Genomic DNA, 25,274 nt, shown 5'->3' with positions numbered 1-25,274 from the left:
ATGGTTAAGATTTAGTTCTTGTGCCATACTTAAAGGCACTCTTCTGTCCCTTCTCCATGGCTCTGCCCCAGAGAAATAACACAGTTTGGTTCAAGGCACTTCGCTCTTCTGTGGCTGCTGGATTTCAAGACAAAGCTTCCAGAATGAGGAGTTTCCCCTCCCTAGAATCTTTCCACAGTAAAGCTGATCTTCATTTATCTCTGGGCCATATAGAAAACTGATCTGGGTTTAATCCTGAAACTCTCAAGAAATAAATGTAAAAGTTTTAGTCCACATTTATCTGTCTTTCAGCCTTCAGACAAAATTAGAGAATGAGAGCTGAGTATTGGATGCAAACCGCGCAGCCATGGAGACTTCATCCTGCTTGCAGGCTGATTGTGAGATGCTGCTTAGCTGCTTTCAGGAGATGGGCAGTGTACACTTCGAGGACTTCACAGAGCTCTGGAAGAAGAGGAAGTTTGGGACAATCTTCTGTGGCAAAATGAGAAATTTAGAAAAGAATGCATTTAAAAAAGAGGCTTTAGCTTTGACTTGGAAATATTTTTTACCTCCATATACTTTCCACATCAGAGTTGATGCTTTGTATCTGCTGTATGGATTATATAATACCCAGCTGTGTCAACCAAAAGAAAAGATTAGAGTTGCTTTGAAGGATTGGGATGAAGTTTTAAAATTTCAGCAAGATTTGATAAATGCATAACATTTTGATGCAGCTTATATTTTTAGGAAGCTATGACTAGACAGAGCATTTCACTTCACAGCAATCCCTAAATTGCTTTCATATATGATGAAGAAAACAATGAGCTGAAGTTACAGAAGAATTTAAGGACCCATGTGATCATGTAATGAAACTTACCACTTCTGATGTATTAGAGGAAATGCTAAATGTTCGTGAGCATTATCAAAACATGAAGCATATAAGTTCAGCTGATAAGTCCAAACCAGACAAAGCCCTCAGCTTGATAAAGGATGATTTTTTTGATAATATTAAGAACATAGTTTTGGAACATCAGCAGTGGAGCAGAGACAGAATCCATCCTTAAAATCAGATCTTAAATATGAAGGAGAGAGAAGGAACTGCACAAGAATCATAGAGATGTGAAAGAGCTGAATCATTGGCAAAAATAAAATCAAAAGCCTTTTCAGTTCAGGCATCCAAGTCAAGAAGGCATCGTCAAGTCAAGCTTAACATTTCTGACTCTGATCCTGCATCTGGGCAAGGACAAACCAAAGCAACTAAGAAGAAAAGAGCCAAGCCAGCAGTGAAGTCAGCAGAAAGGAAGGTATCTTCCAGGAGCAAAGGTAATGTGCGGAATGTGCAGAAGGAAGAAAAATCTTTATGTTTGAGTATGCCTGCAATTACAGAAGAGGAAGAAGAAAATGATAGTTTTAGTGAAACAGAGTTCACTGCACCCAAGAGGAAAAGAAAACACTGAACAAAGAGCTTGATGTGGAGTTGTAAATTTTGAGCTGACAGAAGAAAAGATTTATATTTTGTGGGCTGAACAGGAAGACTGCCAGTATTAAAAATAATCCTTCTGGAAAACTGAAATTTATTTGAAATAAGAATACTTTAACACGGTTAAAGAGAGTAAGAGTTTACTCTGAATTTTAATTTTTAACATTTTCTTTGTAAAAGTCTGCATAAATGGAGATAATTACATTTAAAATGTAATATAGGGCTGGGGATTTAGCTCAGTGGTTCTGCCGCCTGCCTCACAAGTGCAAGGTCCCGAGTTCAATCCCCGGTACCAAAAATAAAAATAAAAATAAAAAAATAAAATGTAATATAAATAAACTTATTTTCAGGTTATTACTATTTTCCATAATTTTTGTGATATTGTCTAAATACAGTTCTGGTAACATTGATGCTTCTATTTTATTTAAAATCTTTTCAAATGATTTTCTACCTACAATATGGTAATGGACTTGCATATGATGAATATTTACTATTTTGTGCATTGGATAGTTCACTGCAATAAATATTTTGCCTTTTTTTAAAAAATTAGCAAATGATAAGAACACCTAACCCAGCTCTGGCCACTTCTTTGCACCTCTAGTCTGTTGCCACTGGCACTGGATAAGATAAAATCTAAGGTACACCTTAGATTGGGCACAGAACAAGAGGGATAGACAAGGATGTCTTCTTTTCCTTTGTTTTGTTTTGTTTTTCCAAAATGGAAAAAAACTGTCATAGGTAGACATCTGCAGCACAGCAGGTTGGAGCCTTGGCAGGCCTTCTTCCCTCACTGTTTAGAATTCATACTTAGCTCCAAAGAGTGTCACCTAGTCTCTTCTATACCCAAACCTGGCCTGAGAGCACCACCCTGGAGATATTTAACAGTTTGTCCCTTTAGAGGAAACAATTACGTGTGGCTATCAAATAACTATGGTTATCAAAGCAACAATGAGAAGCCTGTAGAGCTGGGTATTCCAGTCAGATAAACTGTCAGTTTAGGGCCTATTTTAAAATGGTCTTTGCTTTCACAAGTGTACAAGATTTTTATTCCTTTTGGTTCTTATTACAAGAGATCTCTGTTAATTGATCTACAAAGTTCTGACTAGTCTTTTTTATAACTATAAACCTAAAAATTATAGAAGTTATTATAATTCAACTTGGCCAAATACATCTGAGTGCACTCTGGTTTATAAACAAGTCTTATGTGTCTGTCTGTTCAAATTTGTTACAACATGTACAGCTGCTTTGTTTGAATGTTTTTCTTTTGGCATTTTGGATTTTTTAAGATGTTTGCCTATAACTCAAGTTGGCTTATAGATAAATATAATGGGGGGGTTGTTTGTGGTTTTTTGTTTGTTTGTTTTTGTTTTTTGATACTGGGGATCAAACTCAAGACCTTGCAATTGCGAGCCAGGTGGTGGCACCAGTGAACTAAATCCCCGACCCTGTCTCTTTTGATGTCAGCAATCTGTGCAACACCCTAAGTTTAAACCTGAATAATCATTAGGGTGGTCTTGTGTTTATGGTTGAATGGAGAGGAGGGAGGTGCTCACACTTCCCTGTTTTAGGATTATGGAAGCATGGATCACCTTTAGGGGTAGTGTAATGTTCAGTTGAATGAAGGGAAGGGCATGATCCACCTCCTTTGTTTCTAACTCTACTAAAATCACTGTCCAGCTGGGAACAGGCACTCTTCTCACCAGTGCCTGTGTATTCCTATTTTACATAGAGTTAATAGGTTTCCTTGTCTGGGTTCAGCAAATGGGCAGGAACAAGAAGCATAATTATATAATTACCAATGTTTGAATCTGTCTTGCCTGACAGGAACTTTTAGTGACTCCCCAGAAACTAAAGCTTGGAGAGGGATAAGTAACTTTCCTGGGCACACACAGACACATGAGCCAGCCTGAGAGATGGTGGATCCAAATCAGCATCATATTGACTGGGTATTTCACAAAGAACCAGTCTGGAGCCATCTGTGTGCACAAAGAGGAAGGAGGACTCTGAATCTCTCTGCTTCCAACAGATAGTGCAGCTGAGATACTGGTGTTCATACCAAAAAAAGCTTATCGATAAATATAATTAAAGGCATGCTTCCCCCAGGTTGCCAGATGATCTAAATAATGTCAACTGGTTTTACAAATACAGTACATATTGTTGTCTATGTATAACTTGGGAAACTTTCATTGGTAAAAATAATGTGTTAATGGTTATGATCTGGCTCTCACAGGTCATCTAAAAATTCGTTAAGATAATAAAGACTCTTGGGCTTAGGAAAACTGCTGGACAGGACTCCCCTTGGTAAATAAAGGACCAGCTCCCTGGAAAAATTTATTCCAGCCTTTGTTCACAAAGAGGACCCCAATAATTTCCACAGCCTCATGGGAAATACATTACTAAATATATTATTGTGATATGTATACATTGGTCCTGGTCTAAGTTTTCTGTGGGAAAACAAGGCTTTATTTAAAATGTTCTTGGTACAAAACAAAATTAAGGGCAAAGCATTCATGTAACTCATACTCACTGTTACTTCATGGTGTGTGTGTATATATATATATATATAATATATGTGTATATATATATATTATATATGTATATATATATTATATATGTATATATTTATATATATGTATACATATATTCATGCCTTCTGAGTGTACAAATATCCTAAGATATTATTTATGGTAATGATCTTTTTTGACTCAGGTATCTGCCTTTCTCTTGCACTCCAGCTACTTGTGATAAGAAGTACATATCAAGCCAGCATGAGAGAGCCAGTCAAATAGTAGTTTTCTTAAAAATTTGTGTGATGTATGCTATATATGTCACCACACTTAGGGATGTTCAGTCACCAAACAGTTGAAACAATGTCACACACTAAAATTAGAGGCTAAACATTATGAACTCATAAGGTACATTTATTTATAGGCCAATATGTATGTTCTCTTTAGATGGCATCCTACTAAAGGATAAGAAATAAGAGCTTTCTTTATGTCATTTAAAGTCTTGTGATCAGCTGGAGGTGTTTGACTGAAAGACTATTCTGTACTAAGATGGATATGTAAGTGTTACAAAGAAAATGTCATCATGATTGCCATGCTAAAATAATATGTTGTAGTTCTTAATCTTAAGTTTCTCTACAATATATAACTGTTGTTTATTAACATTCTGCAGGGATTCAACTACTAAAAGAACCATGGTTGGTAAGAAATAACAGCCCTCTAACTGTGCCTTATACTTCAACAGTGATTGATGTTTTAACTATTGTAATAGTTAAGCTCACTGCTCCCACTGAAATACTTATGTCACTGATCTTCTCTTCTGGATGTTCAACAACTAAAGTTTGGAGACCAAAACTAGAAAGGTAACTGGGCTATGAGGACAGCCAATAATTTGGCCCTGGCCCCTCAAGGTCAACAAAGATCCAGGACACAAAGGAACCATTCCTACAGGATCCTACATCTTTGGTAAGTCATTCAACTCCTGAGCAAGGAGATTGCTGGGCACCAGAGGACAAATGTACCATGTGCCAAAGGAGGGTCACAAAGAGGAAAAAAATCTCCCATGCTTTCACTGAAACAGCATGGTTAAACAAGGCTGTGGCCCAGCCTGACATCTGACACTGACAGAGGAGCTAAGAAGCTCTATTCATTGTTCCAAAGTAATGCCTGAGGAGACTTAACTGACCTTGATACATAGCAAGAAGTTCATACTGATTTGACACAGGTGTCACTTTAACTTGGTCTTAAACACCCAACAGAAAAGAATAACCAAAAGAGGTATAAAATAATGCCAGAGTAATAAAGCTAGACATAAAAAGGGGCTCCAGACACTGACCCCTTCTGGCAGCTTCTAGCTACACCAGTAGCTGACTACAGTTATGGATCATTAGGGAAAAACTATGGTAAAATTTATAAGAGCTCAGCCAGAGTTTTAAATTTCTCAAGCAAGATTTGTTCTTCAAATTGTCTTCTTAAAGTATCAGACTTATACATAGCCTTTATCAATGAAATAATCTAAAATCCAGCAGGTTACAATCACTGTTTCAATTTCTAAGTGTGACTTTCTCCCCATCCTATCATTCTAGTGTGCTCATGCTTAGATTATGCATGCTTTAATTTCTAAAAGCTTTGTTTATTCTTGCCTAGAGGCTGCTAAACTCCAAACAGTCATACAAATGGGACCAATGACAAATGTGCTAGAATTCTTTTACCGGGATCCACCAGATCCACCTTGTAAACAATTCGTAACTGCTAAACTATACAATATGACTTCTCTATTGGATTCTGAAGTCCCCTGACCTTCTTATCCTCTTTGTGGGAGGCTATTACTAGTTCCTCCCGGTGGAAACACTTGTCGGCTATATTCATAGCAATCCTGCTGACCTTATAATTTGGCCCATGTATTCTTTTTTTTTTTTTTTTTTTTTTGGTATTGGGGATCGAACTCGGGACCTTGCACTTTCAAGGGGGGCTGCGGAACCACTGAGCTAAATCCCCAGCCCAGCCCCATTAATTCTTAACTGTTTCTTTGGCTTTGTCTCCTCCAGACTCAAAGCTATACAACTACCAAGATGACAATGCCTGGCACCCATCGAAGGCCTTTAGATAGACCCTCTGTAGAGTGACTCTAACTGCTGATCACAACTGCAACCCTCTTCAGCTGGAAGTAGCCAGACCAGTCTTCACCCTTTGCCCCCTCACAGCGGTTAAGGGTACTTCTTCAGAGGGGGAATATTGCAGACAGGTAAGTTAATTAGATATCTTGTAGGCAGTTAGACAGGGCCAGCCCATGAGAAGGCAACATGGAGGACAGTCAAGGAACCATCATGGAGGACAGTGAAGACACATTCACTGAAGGCCAGCATTGTAAAAGGAGAGAACCTACCACACTCATTAGGATAAATAGAAGTAATTGATATTCTAAGTAGGTATCAATCACCTGGGGGGCGGGGAAAGGTCTTAACCCAACCTTTCCAGGAAATATCCCTGACCCGCACTTACTGAGAATCCTAGTACACCTGCTACATGACTTGCTCCCCCGTTTGACTCCCATTTAATCAATATTACCTGGGTGACTGTACTTGTATCTTATTGGTTGGTCATGGTTTTGCCCCACCTCATGCTCACCTTGTAAATTTCCATTGGATCTTATAGTTTTGTCCCACTTTGTACCCACCTCACCACATGGCTTTACTGTATAAAACATCCTTGAAAAGTGGGGTGGCAGGTAACCCACTTTCCGGTCACCTTTCTGTCTCTTAGGCAGAAGCTTTCTTTCTCCCAATAAATTTTCAGAAAACTTTTTTTTTTGAGACAGTCTCACTATGTAGGTTCAGACTGACCTGGAACTTGAACTCACTTTGTAGCCTAGGCTGGCCTGGAACTCAAAGTGATCCTTCTGCCTCAGCCTCCCGAGTGCTGGGATTACAGTCATGTGCCACCACACTCAGTCTGGAAATAGTATTTTGACCCTAGTTCTTGCTCAAGGTGAGACTGATGAAGAATAGGGAACAGAGATCTTAAGTTCAGAAAGTGTTTGCTGGGGATGTTACTCAGTGCCACAGAACCTGCCTGGCAAGCGCAAGGTCCTGAGTTTGATTCCTGGTACCAAAAAAAGTGCTTAACACATCATGTTCATTGAGTATGAATGAAGTGGAACAATCACTACCCCTGATAGACAAGAGGAAACAGGGAGGTAGACTTTGCAGCTGGAAAGGGGAGGGGAAAGGGAAGTAAAAAGGATTAAGATGCAATGTGTACATGTCCCAAGTCCCCATGATGAATTGCAAACATGTAAACACTAATTAAAAAAAATGTTTAAAAATCAGTTCTTTTAAAGGGTTCCTCAGGGACAATAGTGAAGCCTGAGCATCTTTCCATGTTTTTCAGGTCTTGGTACATAAAATGGTGACGACATCCTAAAAACCAGCCACAAATTGAGGCCTAGCTTCAATATTTACACTAAAAATTGCATCATTCTGTGTGTGGTGGTGCACATCTGTAGTCCCAGCACTGGATGGCTGAGTTCTAGACCAGCATGGGCTACATAGTGAGTTCAAGGTCAGCCTGAACTACATAGTGAGACCCTGTCTCAAAAAACAGAACAAAAATTTAAAAATAAAAAATGCATCATGGCATCCAAAAGATAATTGTGAAGAATTCTAGGAAAATGACAGAGTATGGTGTACTGGAACTGTCTCTCCACCTAGACCACAGTCTGCCTGAACTTCACTCTTTTGGAACTCTGGGGAAGCCTTGGGACAGTAAATTACGGTTAATTGGTCAAGCTCAGCTTTTAGCACAGTAGCAGCTACCCAGAGCCCAGCCATAAACCCATAGCAGGCAGCTCTGTGTGTGTTGTTGGAACAGTTTGCACACAGCTTGTGGGAGCAGAATGGTCAAAAACAGCCCAGTCCTCCAGTGTTGGGGATCTGTGTTGATTGGCTCTGGCTGAGTGATTTCCAGAGGGAATTAAAGGGAAGCTCCTGACCCATTCCCCACCCCCACTTCAGATATTAAAGACTAGGACATGCAAAAGCAACCACATACATAAGGGAAATTAGAGTTACCATGCATACACAGGGAAAGGTGCAGGCTCATAAAAGTTCTGAGAAGGTTTAAATTTATGACTCAGTCTTATCCTCAGCATGGAAACAACCTGTAACAACTAAAACTAAAACCAAAACAAACAAAAGTCGGGTGTGATGGTGCATGTCTGTACTCCTAGCTACTGAAGAGGTTGATGTAGGAGGATCACAAGTTCAAGTCTTAGCAATTTACCAAGATTCTGTCCTAAAATTAAATTAAATATGGCAGGGAACCAGTCATGGTGGTACATGCCTAAAATTCCAACATTTGGGAGGCTGAGGCAGGAGGATTGCAAGTTTAAGTCTGACTGGGCAACTTAGTGAGACACTGTGTCAAAAAAGAAATTGGCTGGGATGCAGTTCAGTATGAAGGCCCTGGGTTCAATCTCCAGTACCAAAGTAAAAACAAAAACAGAAACTGGCATGGGGTCAATGCTACAGCATTTTCCTAGCCTGTTTATGGTTCTTGGTTCAACTACCAGTATTAATCAATCAATCACAGAAACTCTCCCTGAAAAAGACCTGATAGTGGATTACTAGATAAAAACTTTAAAATAATTATCTTAGTTACTTTTCTCATTGCTGAGACAAAATATCCAACACCCAAAATTAAAGGAAGAAAGGTTTATTGTAGCTCAGTTTGTAGAGGTTTCAGTCCACAGTCAGCTGGGTGGTAGGGTGACATGCCAGAGGGGCACTACAGAGGAGAAAGTTCATGGTAGGCAGAAGGCAGCAAGAAGCAAAGGACAAGGAATGACAACAATAACCCTTTCTGTCCCTTTTATTCTATCCCCTAGGGTTGGTAATGCTAATATCCAGGTTGGGCCTTCCCATTATCCACACTCAGAACTATGCCAAACCAATCAGTGGATTTATTTAGTAATCACACACCCTTACTCCCAGCACCACATACTCTAGATCTACCTCTGAAAAATCCTACCTATGATCAGTGAGGCTTTGAGGAGACATCTAGACATGAGCCATAACAACTGTCTTAGAAATTCTCAAAGAGGGCTAGTGGTATGGCTCAGAGGTAGAACACTTTTCATGACCAAATCAGTAAACTGTGTCTCATGTTCTTTTATGACTGAATTTTATTTTCAATTGAGATTCATTCATACTAATAGGTAGAACTGCTATTCATTTTCACCTTTATACAGGGTCCCACTCCCTCCATATTCCAATATTTATCAATTTTTCTGTGTCTTGCTGTGAATCCAGCCACAGTTAAAGTTGTTTTATTGAAGCTGAGAAGGGTGGGAATAATTGTGGCCAAAGCTAAATCACCATCATCATGTAGACTTCCAGGAAGATGGCAGAGTGGAGCATCAGAGAAAGAGCCTGTCCAAGATTTGGTGTCCTGACACCAGAATATAGTGGCATGAGGAGGAGAAGGAGAGGAACCCCAGGATCCAGGAAAGATCTGAAGTGAGAATTGAAGTCCATGGAGAGACCAAAGAGAGACTTCAACAAACAGGAGGGAGATAGCAAGCAGCAATTTCTTCCAAAGCCCAGACACACAGCATGGGAATGGCAGGTCAAACCTGAAGATGCACAGTAACTACTGACAACCCCAGAGGCCTCCAAAGAGAAGCACACGAGTGGATCTGAGCAGTGGATGCAGCAGACAGCAGTGGCTGGTGAGTTACTCAGGTTCAGACATCACCCAGGAGAGGGTGATTGACTAGAAGCTGTCTTAGAGAGGGGCCAACTGAGCTCAGAACAGCTACAGGCCAACTCCATTTAGTGGCTCCTGGTATCTCAGTGAGGGTGCTACATTCAAGTCAGCTGGAGGTCAGGGAGAGGCATTCAAGTCGGCAGGGAGAGTTCAAGCTGGCAGGAGGCACATGGACTGTTGCAGGCTCAACAAGTTCTGTTACAGTCTCATAGCCAGAAACTGGCTGGAACTTCAGTGGAACTAAAGGTGCAGGCTGGCTGAAATTATCCACTACCCCACCATAAAGCTATGGCTGGCTTGCTAGGATTAATCAATTCGGCTCTGAACTCTGTCTACCAGTGACAACAGAGAAACACCTTGAATTGGACATTTCTCTTTCTTTTTCTTTTTCCTTTTCTATTTTGTTTTCTTTTTTCTGTTTTCCTCTTTTCTAATTCTTGTTTTGTTTTGTCTTTTCTTGTTTTTTTGGTACTGGGGATTGAACTCGGGTCCTTGCACTTGCAAGGCAGGCGGCAGAACCACTGAGCTAAATCCCCGGCCCCGTTGTTCTGTTTTTTCTTTTTTTGAACATGGTTTCTAGTTCATTTTTGTTGTTCTGTTGTTATTTTTATTTCTTTCTTCTCTCCCTCCTGTCTTCTTCACCAGTTTCCCAAAGTTTGTGTGATCTTCCTTTGTCCTCTGGTCTTGCTTCTAATCTCCTCCTCTTCTTCTATTTCTCTATTTTTTTCCCATAACCCCTTTTATATCTTCTCCCCTAAGGGTGAAATCACCATATTAAGGGCATATTTATTGCATACAATTTTCTGGTTCATTTTAGATTTTGTTATATAACCACAAATCTAGTTCTTATAGTTAAAGGTGGCAAATTAATAGTTACCACAGTTTGTCATTTTTCTAAGCTGTGTTTGATGCTACTGCTACTGGTGGGGTTTTTTTCCTTAAATTCTTTTATTGGTACATTTTAGGTATACAACACATTTACATTTCTCATTGGGGATGCTACTGCTATTGTTGATGGTACTACTTTAGCCAAGGTGACATAATTGTGCTAATCAGTTGTTCTTCCTGGTATACAAAGACTGAGATTATATAAGGGTCTTTAAAACAAAAACTATAGGCCAGTGCCAGAGAACTGGTGGCTGGGCCAAGTAGGCAGCAACTTATCCCCAATCCATTGAAGAGGTAGGATCTTGCAACAGACTCAAAACCCAAAAGCCAGCTACACCTAGAAGACACCCCTGAGAAGTAGTCATTTCCTGAGGGTTCTGAATAATGTCAATAAAGCTAATTGCCATAAGCAATTTATTAGTATCGACCCAGGAATCAAACTAAAAAAAAAAAATAGAAAATGAGAAGACACTTAAACAAGAAGCAACCTCTTCAGACTCCACTCACCAAAGGCAAACCCAGGGGCCAATGAGGTAGAACAATCTGAAAGCCACCCACCTGGGCTCTCTGAAGTGGTAACAGTGGAAATAACAGCAGATGAACAAGGCTCAGGAAAAATCAAAACAGAAATAATTCCTCCAATAACTACAGAGATGGTGACCAGAATGAAAGACATACTTAGTGATGCTAGCTAGAGCAGATCATCATCATCATCATCATCACCATCATCACATCATCTACGTCATAAATACCCTGTTTCCCAAAAAAATAAGACCTACATGGAAAACAAATTCTAGCTTGATTTTAGAAGAGATATCCCCTGAAAATGAGCCCTATTGTGCCCTATTTTGAAGAGATATCTCTTCTAAAGTCATGCCAGAATGCCAGGGATTTAGCTCAGTGGTTTCGCTGCTTGCCTTGCAAGCACAAGGACCTGAGTTCAATCCCTGGTACCCCACCCCACCCACAACAAAAAGGATAGAATCTAAAGTAATGCCAGAACTTGTTTTCCAGGTAGGGTTTATTTTAGGGGAAACATGGTTTTATCAGTTAACAATAAAAAGTGAGGGATTAGTTGAGATGTCAAGAAAAATTGACTTCTGGGCATGGTGACACACAGCTGTAATCCCAGCACTTAGGAGACTGAGGCAGGAGAATCACCACGAGTTTGAGACCAGCCTGGACCACATAGTGAGTGCAAGGACAGCCTGAACTACAAAGCAATATCTTGTCTCAAAAAAAAAAAACGATTAGTGATTTTTTTAAAGAAAATGGAAGGTCATAGATGAGAGAGTGATGGAATCATAAATTGAATCATGAAAGCCAGAACCCGGGCCGGAGCAATGATGTGGAGTTTGAAGTGCCTGTGGCATATCCAGAAGGTTTGTGGTTCAGGTGACAGGGTGACGATAGAATTGGGGTAGCATGCCGGGGATTTAGCTCAGTGGTTCCACCACCTGCCTTGCAAGTGCAAGGTCCCGAGTTCAATCCCTGGTACCAAAAAAAAAAGAGGTAATGAAGGTAAAATGCAGTGAGGTGGATGTCCTGCAAGAAGGGGAAATTTGCATGAAGATACATGCAGAAAGAAGAATGTGTGAGGAAATAGGGAGGAGAAGCCAAGGAGAGAAGTATCAGAAGAAACCAACCCTGCTTACAACTTGATCTCAGACTTCTAGCTTCCTGAATCCTGAGAACATTTCTGTTCAAGTCACTCAGTCCATTGTACTTTATCCCAGAACCCCAGCAGACAAATGCACTCCCTTTGGGGAGTGGGCCTGTGTTAGGAATCAGGTCAGTGGGCTCCCTAGTAGCAGATGCCATCCCTCACAGTCATTTCTCTCCCCTGATCACCAAGGCTTGTTACTCCTAAACTGAGCCAGTTGGCCCCTCATCTGCAGAAGTGGCTACTGAGTCTTTGTCCTGTCAAACTCTTAAATAGTAATCCACACTGCAGCTACATTTACTGGATAGGAATGAGAGCCTGTGGTAGGAAAAAATCATCAAAAACAGAAAGCTGCCTGTGGTGGCACACACCTGTAACCCCAGTACTATGGAGGTCTGAGGCAGGAGGATCACAAGTTTGAGTCCCACTGGGGCCACTAAGAAAGAACCTATCTCAAAATAAAAAATAAAGGGGTGAGGACACAACTCAGTGTGAAGACCCTGGATTCAGTCCTCAATACTGAAAGAAGAGAAGAGATGAGAGAGAGAAAAGAAAAGAAAAGGGGAAGGGAAGAGGGAAAAGGAAAAGAAAAGAAAAACAGGAGAGGGGCTCAGAGCATGGTTCAGTGGCAGTGATGGCTTCTGTTATAAAAGGAGGGAGGGGACAAAAGATATGGTAGTCCCCCCTTATGCATGGCTATGCTTTCATCAAGTTTCAGTTACTAGTGGTTGACCATGGTATGAAAATATATCAAATTCACATTCCAGTCATAAGCAATTCGTAAGTTTTAAATTGCTTACTTTTCTGAGTAGCATGATAAAATCTTGTACTGCCCCTCTCGGTTCTGCTTTCAGTGAGAATCACCTCTTTATCCACCATACTCACGACGTGGATCTACCCACCTGTTAAGGACACAGCAGCCATCTCAGTGCTCAGCTCAGCTGTCCTGGTATGACAGTGCATGTGTACAAGGACTCTTAGTACTGGCCTACCACTAAGTCACAATGCCTACATTATTCACCTCACTTCATCTCATCACATCATCAAACAAAAAAGGTGAGAGTACAGTAGTATATTTTGGTATTTTGAGAGAGAAGCCACATTCACTTTTTATTACAGTATGTTGGTATAATTGTTCTGTTTCATTATTGTTGTCAATCTCCTGTTGTGCCTAATGTAAATTTAATTTTATTATAGTTATATGTGAAATTTTATGATAATAATATATGTTCGAGGAGAAAGTATATATGGGGAGGGTATTATCCACAGCTTTAGTCATTGGCTAAGAAGGGGCCACTGTAATTACAAAAGCCTGTGGTGCAAGGGCCAGGGATTTAGCTCAGTGGTAAGCGCAAGTTCCCGAGTTTGATCCCTGGTACAAAAAAAAAATGTAGAAAAGCCTGTGGTGCAGACTCTAGTGGGAGAATTATGAATACACTGTAGTGAGACAGAGGAAGGTTTATGTGTTGGTCTGCTAAGGTGGCCACAAGAAAATACCACAAACTGTAGTGACTGACCCAAATTTTGTAAGAATTCTGGAGGCCAGCTGGGCATGACGGCATACACCTGTAATCCCAGCACTTGAGAGGCTGAAGCAGGAGAATCACCACAAGTTTGAGGCCACCCTAGGCTACATAGTGAATTCAAGGACAGCCTGAACTACATAGCAAGACCCTGTTTCAAAAAACCAGAAAAAAAAAAAAAGAATTCTGGCCAAAGTCTAAGATCAAGGTACTGAAGGGTTGGTTTCTTCTGAAGACCTCCATTCTGAGGCCTCTTTCCTTGATTTGCAGCCAGCCAGCTCCTCTCTGTGTTCTGGCCTGGTTTTCTCTCTGTGGGTGCACACCAAGGCATCTCTTCCTCTTATGATTGCACCAGTCCTACAGGTTACAGCCCACCCTTATGATCTCATTTAATCTTAAAGAAACTGAGCCAGGGATTTTGTTCAGTGGTTCTGCCACCTGCCTCAAAAGCGCAAGAATCTGAGTTCAATTCCCGGTACCAAAAAAAATTGTGCATAATCTTAAAGAAACTAAGGATGACACTTAGGTTTCTGAGTTGAGCAAATGAGTAGGAAGATGACCATGCCCTGAGACAGGGGACAAAGAAGCAGATGGGGTAGGAGAGCTGAGTTTCAGTCCATTGTGTTTTATATGTGTGAGTCATACAAGTAAAGATGTTCACAGCATTATCAACTAGCTACTTTCATCCTTGTCTTAGAGATAAAAGGCAACAACTGAAGTTTGAAGAGGTTAAGTGAAAGATTCACATACAGGTTCATATCAATCCAAGGGGTATGCTTTAAAAAAAATACAGTCCATGAAATTTTGCTCAAAACTCAGTTTTATTTCAGAATTTGCTAGGGGTTGTGTTTGTGTTTGTTTGTTTGTGGTGCTGGGGATTGAATTTAAGGCCTTCCACGTGTCAAGCAAGTACTCTACCTCTGAACTAGCCCTTCCTGAATTTTGAAAAGCTAAAAGGGCCTATATTCTACTTGATAGAACAGGACCTGGGGCAGTGTCTCCTAACTGAACATAGTAATAAATCTTCAATGAATCATTTGAATATTCACACTAAGATAAAGAAGGACTATGAATCATCTTGTGACAGTCCAAGGTAGGTTTTACCACCAAATGAGTAATATAAAAAAATATATATTGGATTGTGGAATTGTAGATAAAGGGATACCTTGCAGGATAATCCAGTGTTGTCAGATCTGTCAAAGAACAAATTTAACAATTTAAAGATTTTTTTAGTTTTTAATTTTTTAATTTTTTATTTTTTTTAATTTTTAATTTTTATTATTGCATGTTTGCAGTACATAATGATTTACATTACATTCATCATGGGGAGTTAGTACTTGTACATAACACACGTCTTAATTCTTTTTTTTGGTACCAGGGATTGAACTCAGAACATTGCACTTGTGAGGCAGGCACGGTGCCACTGAGCTAAATCCCTGGCCTACATCTTAATTCTTTTTACTTTCCTGTCCCCTCTGTCACAGGCTGGGTCTGAGGATCCCCGGTACTGAGAATTTAACCTGCCCTTTCAATGTAAGTATGCAGGTTCACTGAGTCCTGCCCAGAAAAAGAATGTTCAGGATGTGTCAGTAAAAGAGGCTAGAGAAGAATTTATTAGGAGTAGACATAAAATACACTCAAGGGTGGAGTGCGGGAGCTCAGAGAAATGAGACATGATGTATTTGGGCACTGGGGATCATTTGTGTGTTTTGGGAGGTGGAAACCTGTGGAATTGGAGAATCTATAGTCTCAGTCTCAGTCTCAGTCTTAGTGTTAGAGGGTGGGAGAGGCCAGCCCACCCTTAGTGAGCTATTCCTTTGGGAAATGCCATAAGGGAGGTCCCTTCATTTGCAAGTAAAAGGGAATGTGCAGACCCTGAAAGGGAGTTGCCCAGGTTTGCGGTTTGGGGAGAAGGAATAAAAAAGTAAATGAACCAAGCTAGTGTTCTGAAGCTGCAATTTTTCTTTAAAATATAATTTTTAAATTTTTGACTTCCTTGTCTCCTTTCTACCTGACTTTATTTCTTTTATCCTACCTCACACTTTCCTCCCACCTGAAGATCTCAATTCACTTTATTTTCTATTCTAGAATTCAGCAACACTTCATTGCATAAAACAGAATGAGTGTTCTGATGAGCCCAGAGGAGCAGTCTGTGTTACAGACAAAGGCTAAAGAAAGCAGAAGCAAAGAACAAAGAGGGAACAATTGGGTCCAGGGACTGCACACTGGGCTACACACCCAGCCCATTTTTATTTTTTAGCCTCATGAGTTACTTAGGTTGGGCTCAGATTTGCCATCCTCTGGCCTCAGACTGCCAGAGTAGTATTCCCTCTAAGGACTTTCAGTTCCCTGAAAGGTGGAGAAAAATTTTTTAAAGATCACTATGCGTAATATGTCAACCCAGGCATGGTAGCACATACCTGTAACCCCAGCACTCAGAAGGCTGAGGCAGGTGGATCACTGTGAGTTCGAGGTCAGCCTGGGCTTCTAGTGGGTTCAATGCCAGCCTGAACTACATAGTGAGACCCTGTCTCAAAAAAACAAAAAATGTCAAAGTAAGAGGTAGGTCACTATGTTCTCTCTTGCATGTGGTCCGCCCTCATGTGTAGGGGGTAATGTACTTCTTTTCCTATTTTTGCTTCTCCCAAAGTTCCTCTGGAGAGCCTGTTTCTTTTCCTACCTTTAATAAAACTTTGCAACCATTAAAAGAGAAGTGTAAAGTATAAAAAATTCAATTACTTGCCACTACTTCTCAAATTCTTTAATGAAATTGAAAGGGAAGCCATACTCCCAAATTCAGTCCTGGAAGCAAGCATTACCCTAATATCAAAATCATAGAACGATCCAACCAAAAAAAGAGAACTACAGGCCAATCTTCCTTTTTTTTTTTTTTGGTACCAGGGATTGAACTCGGGTCCTTGCGCTTTCGAGGCAGGCGGTGGAACCACTGAGCTAAATCCCCGGCCCTGCAGGCCAATCTTCCTAATGAACATAGATGCAAAAATCCTCAATAAGATACTGGCAAACAGGGTCAGGGATTTAGCTCAATGGTTCCACCACCTACCTCGCAAGCAAAAGGTCCCGAGTTCAATCCCCGGTACCAAAAAAAAAAAAAAAGATACTGGCAAACAAAATGCAGCAAATCACCAAGAAGATTATACACCATGAACAACTAGGATTCATCTCAGGGATGCAAGGATGGTTCCACATATGCAAATCAATAAATGTAATACACTGTATTTGAAAGAAAACGAGCCAAAACAGGAGCACTTGAGGCAGGGCTTTATTGGGGGAAAGAGCTACTGGGATGTCTCAAACAATGGCGAGAGAGAGCGAGACTAACTAGGGTGAGGTTTATATAGGGCAGTGCCATGGAGAGAGTATCCTGAGAGTTGAGAATTGGTCGGGTTGTTGGGCAGGCAATGGGACACCAGGTGATTGGAAGGGGAGGATCACACAGGTAGCAGGGTGGAGCAACAAGTTAGGTTTTGTTTCTCTAGAGGGGGTAGGTTTCACTTTTCCCAAGTGGCTCATTTCCATAAGCAGGAACCATTTTAGGAACTGAAGTCATTTTAGAATGTAGGACCGTTGAGGCCATTTTGCCTGGGAGAGAACCCTATCAATATTAACAGAGCCAAGGACAAAAACCCTGTGATCCTCTCAGTATGTGCAGAAAAAAAAGCATTTGACAAGGTACAACAGCCACTCATGATGTTTAAAAAAAAAAACCCTACAGAAAATTGGAATAGATGGTCTTTATCTCAATCAGATAAAATTCATCTATGACAAACCAAGATCATACTAAATGGACAAAAACTGAAAGCTCTCACTTGAAAATCAGGAACAAGACAAGGATGTCCACTGTCACCACTCTTTTTGTTTTTTGTACCGGGGATTGAACTCGGGTCCTTGAGCTGGTGAGGCAAGCAGCAGAACAACTGAGCTAAATCCCTGACCCCATCCACTCTTGTTCAATACAGTTCTGGAAACAACCAATTAGACAAGGGGAAGAAATAAAAGGAATAAGGATAGAAATGGAAGAAGTCAAATTATCCTTTTTTGAAGATGACATGAAACTCTACATAGAAGACCCCAAAAGCTCTACCAAAAGACTTCTAGATTTAACGACCAAATTCAGTAGCATAGCTGGATACGAAGTCAACACTCAAAAGTTAATAGCTTTCTTGGGCCGGGATTTAGCTCAGTAGTTTTGCCGCCTGCTGCGCAAGCGCAAGGACCCGAGTTTGATCACCAGTACCAAAAAAACCCCAAACAAAACAAAACAAAAAAAGTTAATAGCCTTCCTGTACATGAATAACAAACTCACTGAGAGAGAAATTAGGGAAACAATACTTTTCACAGTAGCATCCCCCAAAAATGAAATACCTAGGAATCGATCTAACAAAGGAAGTAAAAGACATCTACATTGAAAACTACAGTTCTCTGAAAAAAGGAGATTGAACAGGACATCAGAAAATGGAAAGATATCCCTTGTTCCTGGGTAGGAAGAACCAATAAAGGAAAAATGGCCATGCTTACAAAATTGTTATACAGATTTAATGCAATTCTGATCAAAATTCCAGTAGCATAATTTCACAGAATTAGGAAAAACAATCCTAAAATTTATTTGGAACCAAAAGAGACCTAGAATAGTAAAGACAATTCTGGGCAACAAAGGCAAGGCAGGGGACATCACAATCCTTGACTTGAAATTTACTACAAAGCTACTGTGATTAAAAAAAAAAAAAAAGTGCAGTACTAGGGCCGGGGATTTAGCTCAGTGGTTCTGCAGCCTGCCTCACAAGTGCAAGGTCCTGAGTTCAGTCCCCAGTACCAAAAAACAAAAACAGCACAGTACTGGCAAAAGAAACAGACCTGAAGATCAATGAAACAGACTAGAAGATTCAGAAACAACCCCAGACACACTCAGCCACCTTATCTTTGACAAAGGAGCCAAACGCTTTCCTGAAAGACAGACAGCCTCTTTAATAAATGGTGCTGGAATGTGTAAATACCAAATAGTTTCTCTGGTATGAGAAACTGAAAGTGTAAATACGGATTAAAATGAATAATTGATAATGTGAAATAGGAAGAAAAGGTCCAAAGGGGTAGGGGAAGTGGGAGGGGTAGGGGAAAGGAATGAAGGGCAAGGAAAAAATATGAGATAAAAAAATAAATGGAAACAAAGCCTATGCAAATAAAGGAGGGGGAAGGGGTTGAAGGCAGGGCAGGGGAATGGGGAAAAAATAAGAACCAAGGTGGATTATGTAAAGGTACAAGATCCCAATGATGAATGTAAATGTATTGTATACCTAAGATATACCAATAAAAGAATTTAAAAGAAAAAATAAATATGTAGTGCTGGAAAAACTGGGTTTCCACATGCTGAAGATTGAAACTAAAACATGCACTAACCTAAAATCGAAATGGATCAAAGATCTAAATATTAAAACAGAAACACTAAATCTGCTGGAACAGAGAATAGGTAAAACTCTTGAAGACATTGGTATAGACAAAGACTTTATGAACAAAACCTCTAATGCACAGGAACTATCACAAAGAATCAACAACTGAGATCATCTTATTAAAAAGCTTTTGCATGGCAAGAGAAACCCACAGAGTGAAGAGACAACCCAAAGAGTGGGAAAAAAATTTTGCCAGCTATTCCTCAGACAAAGGACTAACATCTAGAATATATAAAGAACTCAAAAACATTAGACACCCAAAATTTAAATACCTAATCAAAAATGAGCATCTAAAATGAATAGTCACTTCTCAGATGAAGAAGTAGAAACAGTAAATAAATATATGAACAAATGTTCAACATCACTGGTTATTTGTGAGATGAAAATTAAAACAAGACTGAGATTCCTTGTCTCAGTATTTTCCCAAAAGAATTAAAAACGTCATACCACAGCAATATATGCACATTCATGTTTATAGTAGCACAGTGTATAAGAGCTTAATCTTGGAAATAGCCCAAATACCCATCAACCAATTAATGGATAAAGAAGATGTGGGGTTTTTTTTACACAGTGTAGTACTACTCTGCCATAAAGAAGGATAAACTTGAGATTTTTTTTTTTTTTTTTTTTTTTTTGATACCAGGGATTGAACTCGGGTCGTTGTGCTTGCGCAGCAGGTGGCAAAACCACTGAGCTAAATCCCCAGCCCAAGCTTGAGATATTTATAGCTAACTCGATGCACCTTGAGACCATAGTCTTAAGTGAAATAAATCAGACACACATGTTTAAATACTGCACTGTTTCTCTTGTGTGAGAAAGCGAAAGTGGAAAAATAAGGACTAAAATGTGTAACAGATACTGGGAAATGGGAAGAAAATGTTCAGATGGGAATGGGAACAAGGGAGGGAGAGGGGTAAAGGAAGGAAGGGACAGGAAAAAAAAGTGAAAATAGAAGGAAAAACTGGAAATAAAGCTTTGTACATAGGGAGAAGGGGGCTTGAGGGGAGGGGAATGGGAAAAAAAGAGGCGGGTTGTATTGTGTACAGGTGCAAATTCCCTATGGTGAGTGTTATCATTATGTGTGCCTAAAATGTACCAATAAATGTTTTGCTATTTAAAAAAGAAAAAGAAAGGAAAAATTCAATTAGTGCTGGCTGTGGTGGCACACACCTTTGATCCCAGCACTCTGGGATGCTGAGACAGGAAGATTATAAGTCCAAGCCCTGCCTGGGCAATTTAGTGATTTAGTGAGGCACTGTCTAAAGATAAAAAAATAAAAAAGGGGCTGGAGGGCCAGGGATTTAGCTCAGTGGTGCCGCCACCTGCCTCACAAGTGCAAGGTCCTGAGTTCAATCCCCAGTACCAAAAAAATAATAATAATAAAAAAGGATCTGGGGAGACAACTCAGTATGAAGGCCCTGGGGTTGAATCCCCTGTATTGAAAAGAAAAAAGAAAGACAGATTTAATTAGTGTTCAAATTCATATCTTTGTGCAGCTTGCTGTGTCCCTTCCCTTCTCTTCCTAGAAACTGTCATTTGCCTTCTTGGCACTGTCAAACAGCTGTGTGTGATGGGTCATCCCTATATTCCCAGCATGCTGGTAGACTAAAGCAGCAGGATTCTAGTTCAAGCCCAGCCTGGGAAATTTAGTAATTTAGCAAGATCCTACCTCACAGTCTCAAAGTCAAAAATAAAAATAGTACTGGGGATGTAGCTCAGCGCAAAGCCCCTGAGTTTATTCCCCAGTATCAAAATAAACAAACAGAAAGCAAAACAGAAACCACAAGACAGTCAAACAGATGTCTCCTCTGTTAGTTCATTTAGGTGGGAGGGAGCAGATAATATAGCAGGGACTGAATAGATAACCCTGTAATTAAGAAACTAGGCAACTGTGAAAAAATACTTTTTAAAAGGAGATACAGGAAGGTCAGGGGTTTAGCTCAGTGGTTCCAGGGCCTGCCTTAAAAGCACAAGGTCCTGAGTTCAATCCCCGGTACCAAAAAAAAAAAAAAAAGGAGATGTGGGGCATGGTGGTACATGCCTAAAATCCCAGTACTGGGAGGGCTGAGGCAGAAGGACTGCAAATTGGAACCTGGCCTAGGCTACATAGTGAGATCCTGTGTCAAAAAAAAATTTTTAAATAAAGAAGTAGAACTGAAAGTTTAACATCTATAATTGAGAATGGTAAATATACCGGCCAAAGAGATTTGATTAAACGCTTCAGTCTCTGAAAGGTCTGGAAAAAACATGAAGATGAAAGGAAGCCAGGCTTGGAGGCATCACCCACAATCATGCCTAGCAGGAAGATTGGGATGGGAGCATCCCTGAGCTCAGGAGTCTGAGGCCAGCCTGACCAAGAGAGCACAACCCCCTTACAAAACCAAAACACAGCTGGGTGTGGTTGCACATGCCTGTAATCCCAGCACTCAGGAGGCTGAGGCAAGATTGCCACAAATTAAGAAACTGAAAAACAAACAAACAAAAAAAAGCATGATGATAAAAGGAGTTGCCCTTGTGCCCAATCCACTGCAGATCAACAGGTAAACTATTTTTTATAAATGGTAACTAGGTGGCCCTACAGGAGCTTCAGGGTCCAAGGACATTTGGGATTCTGGTATGCTCTGCTTCAGTTTCCTTGTTTGAGAAGCACTAGCCCAGAACCAAGTTAATGGAGTCATTACCTTCCTACTTTTCTTTGACTAACTTTTTCCAGGTGTCGGCTTACTGAACAAAAAACTTGCCCTGAAATTCTACTTTTCCTTGGCTTCCTTAAGTCAACTTTGTTGAATAGAAGGCCTGACTCCTGCCTAACTTGGCTTTGTTCACTCTGGCTCAGTTGCAGGAAGTGGACAAGCTTGGCTCAGAGTCCAAGGAGGTAAAGCCTGCTGACCTCTTGGCCACTCTCTCCCTCTCTCACAAGGTCTATTCTTGGCCAGTCTGGTTTGTAAATAACTCTCGGCAAATACCCTGGAGGAGAATAGAGCCACTAACAATAGCAACTCTCTTTTTAGTTTGAATCTCTTAGTACTCAGGACTGTGAACTTGCAAAACCCAAAAATAACCTGTGCAATTGCAGTGGGTTGCCCTAACAGTCTATTTCTACTATTACCAACATCAGATGTCATTCCAGTAGATATTTAGCTGCTTGTAGTGGAAAAAGAACTGGGCTTATAGCCAGATAGACGTAAATTCAAAATGTAGCTAGGCTATTTACTTTTAGGACATTGGGCCAGTCACTACTCTGAGCCTGTTGGAATAGAATGAGTAAATACACAAGTGCTTGCACAGGGCATAGTTGGTCACACCTGTAATCCCAGCAGTTGGGAAGCTAAGGCAAGACGATTGACATAAGTTCAAGGCCATACTGCGCTACATAATGAGTTCAAGGCCAGCCTGGGCTACATAATAAGACCTTGTCTCAAAACAAACAAATAAACAAAAACTCAAGTAAGTGCTTGGAAACCTGTCAAATGTGACTCAAAGTTAAACTGTTGTATTATGAAATGAGGATAATTTTAAAGTTTCAGGAAATGGAGTAATTTAAATACACTTTGTGACCATAAAACTAAGTGAAATAAATCAGACACAAAAAGTTAAATATTGCATGATTTTTCTTGTATGAGAAGCCCAAAATATAAATAATTTTAGGAGCAAAATAAAAGATAGATAATAGGAAACAGGGAAGTAGAGCTTTTGAAGATAGGAAGAGGACCTAGAGATGGATGGCGAAGCCCAACCGACCTCCAAGGCTGCTTGACAAAGTTCCAGCTGGGGGAAAGAAAGGGTGGAACACACCGTACCCTCATGTTTTATTTTTTCTTGCCATAATGTTTATATTGTTACTCTGATCACAGGAGTCATTGTGTTTGTGACTAACACCAAACTCTCCATGAGGCACATTGGTAATGATATATTGAAATCTGATCTGGCTCACAGGTCCCAAATTCATTTCTCTTAGTTCTATTGCCACATCCACTTCTAAAGAAACCTCTCCTAAAACCCCCTCTGTTTCCCCACTACTATGACTCCCCCTCTTATTGCTGACATTCTTTTTACTAAAGGGGTCTTATGAAGAGATTGGAAGGACAGACTTTAGATGTAAGAAATAGTGGAAAATGGGAAAAAGGAAGAAAGTTAAGACAGGTAAATGCATTAAGGAGGCAAGTTACTCAGTATTTCTCAAAGTGCTGTAAATATCTCCTGCTCATGGACTATGAACCCAAGTGACATTTAGTTAAGATGAATAGAGGTATAGAAAAATAGAGAGCTAATAGCAAACTGTATTAACCATTGTGCAGTTTCTCAAGGGCCAGCTGGTGACCACAAGTTTGATACTTAGTTGATTAAATCTTGCTTGTACCCCCGCTGATATAGAGATTTTGATTAAGTTACTTTCTGTTCTGCTTAGGTGTGGGTAAATAAGGGGACAACTGTAATTTTTAAATATGTATTCATGATGTTCAATGAAATGAAACAGCTTAGAAAAATTGTACTTTGTTTAGCAAAAAATAACCTTTACTTCAATAGAAATTGCTAAGGCAACCTAAAATGTAAACATGTTCCGCCCAATGCCTCCTAGCTATTGCTTAAAGATATAAAAATAAATCAGACCCTGAGACTTCTCAGAGGGAACCTGAACATTGCTTGAGAAGGTTCTTTTCTCATCGCCGGCCCAGGACATCTCCCCTTCCTACCCTACATCGACATGGACTGCAGCTGGTCTGCGGCAGATGGAAGGAGAGGGGATGGATGAGAGAGGAAAGGAAAGTAAAAAGAATTAAGATGTGATATGAATATGTACAACTCCCCACAATGAATATATTTAGTATATATTGGAAACATGCACTAATAAAAACAGTCACCAAGAAGGCCTTAAGTCAATCGCAAGTAAGATGGGGCTTACTCTCTGTTCAACACAATATTGTCATAAAAACAAACAATTACAATTATACTTGGTTTCAGTCCCCTGGACACACTGGGGATTGAACTCAGGACCTTGTGCTTCCAAGGCTGGCACAGTGCCACTGAGGTAAATTCCCAGCCCTCAGTCTTTTCTTTCATTCATGATGAAGTTGTGTGCAGGGAGGAATTTACCTGATAATTTTGTAACAAGGAATGATGCCACAGATAGATGAACCCTCCCAATAAGTACAGGAAGTCCAACCATTGCTTGAATGACAGCTATGCTAGCAAACTGGTTCTCTCTGATGGTAAACCATTGTTTTGCCACTTAGAATTTTCACTTTATATATGGTGAAAGAGCTTGGTTCTTCAGATGTGGGCATATTTTTTTCTTCTATGATTCTTTTGCAGACATTAAAAAGGAAACATAAGTGAAAGAAAATTGGCTAAAGTATTTCTAAAGCAATACAACTTTATCCCAACTGCCATCTGGCTGACAGTGATCATAATGGTTTCAAATATAGTAAAATGGGGAGATTTCCAAGAGTAAACACCCATGTGCCACTTTTACCCTAGGGATCAGAGCATATCTAAACTTTGAGTTTTATTTCCATTTCCTCTCCCATTTTACCTCATATGTGTCCTAAACAACCCTTTGTTCTTGTTTTTGACTTGGTCAATAATGGGAACTCTGTCACATATGTTCTTCCACTTTTTGTTTTTTCATTTAACATTAGTTGAGATGTACTAATCTCATGGGTACTGCTGCCATTCATTTTTTTACTATAGAGGATCTCATTGTCTATATATAGTTCTCCTCTTGATAGGCATTTAGGCTATTTCCAGTATTTTGCTACTATAAATTATTTTTCTCTGAGTCTAAACATTCTGCAGATGTCTACTAAAACATATGTGTGAGAGTTCCTCTAGGGTGAACATTTTAGAGATGAATGCTGACATATAACCCAAAACCAGCTTATTTATCCCCAAGTGTCAACACTGCAATTAAACCTGAATACTGAGGTTTTAGTTTTGAAAAAACAACTCATACGATGATATCTTTGGTCTTAAAAGAAAAGCAAGTAGCATGCATGCCATAGGTTT

The 25,274-nt window shown here is 40.0% G+C and overlaps 1 pseudogene; it reads left to right on the top strand.

Annotated features, from left to right (window-relative positions):
- The first annotated feature begins 208 nt into the window (after positions 1-208).
- LOC101719429 (snRNA-activating protein complex subunit 1 pseudogene) lies at positions 209-1,556 on the top strand (annotated as a pseudogene).
- The last annotated feature ends 23,718 nt before the right edge of the window (positions 1,557-25,274 follow it).

The sequence above is a fragment of the Heterocephalus glaber genome, unplaced genomic scaffold (genome assembly GCF_053883595.1).
Source record: "Heterocephalus glaber isolate CG9 unplaced genomic scaffold, H.glaber_assembly_v1.0 deba00001497, whole genome shotgun sequence".
In the NCBI taxonomy this organism is placed as follows: Eukaryota; Metazoa; Chordata; class Mammalia; order Rodentia; family Bathyergidae; genus Heterocephalus; species Heterocephalus glaber.
Note: the sequence above shows the minus strand (reverse complement) of the source record. Positions and strands in the feature narration are given on the sequence as shown.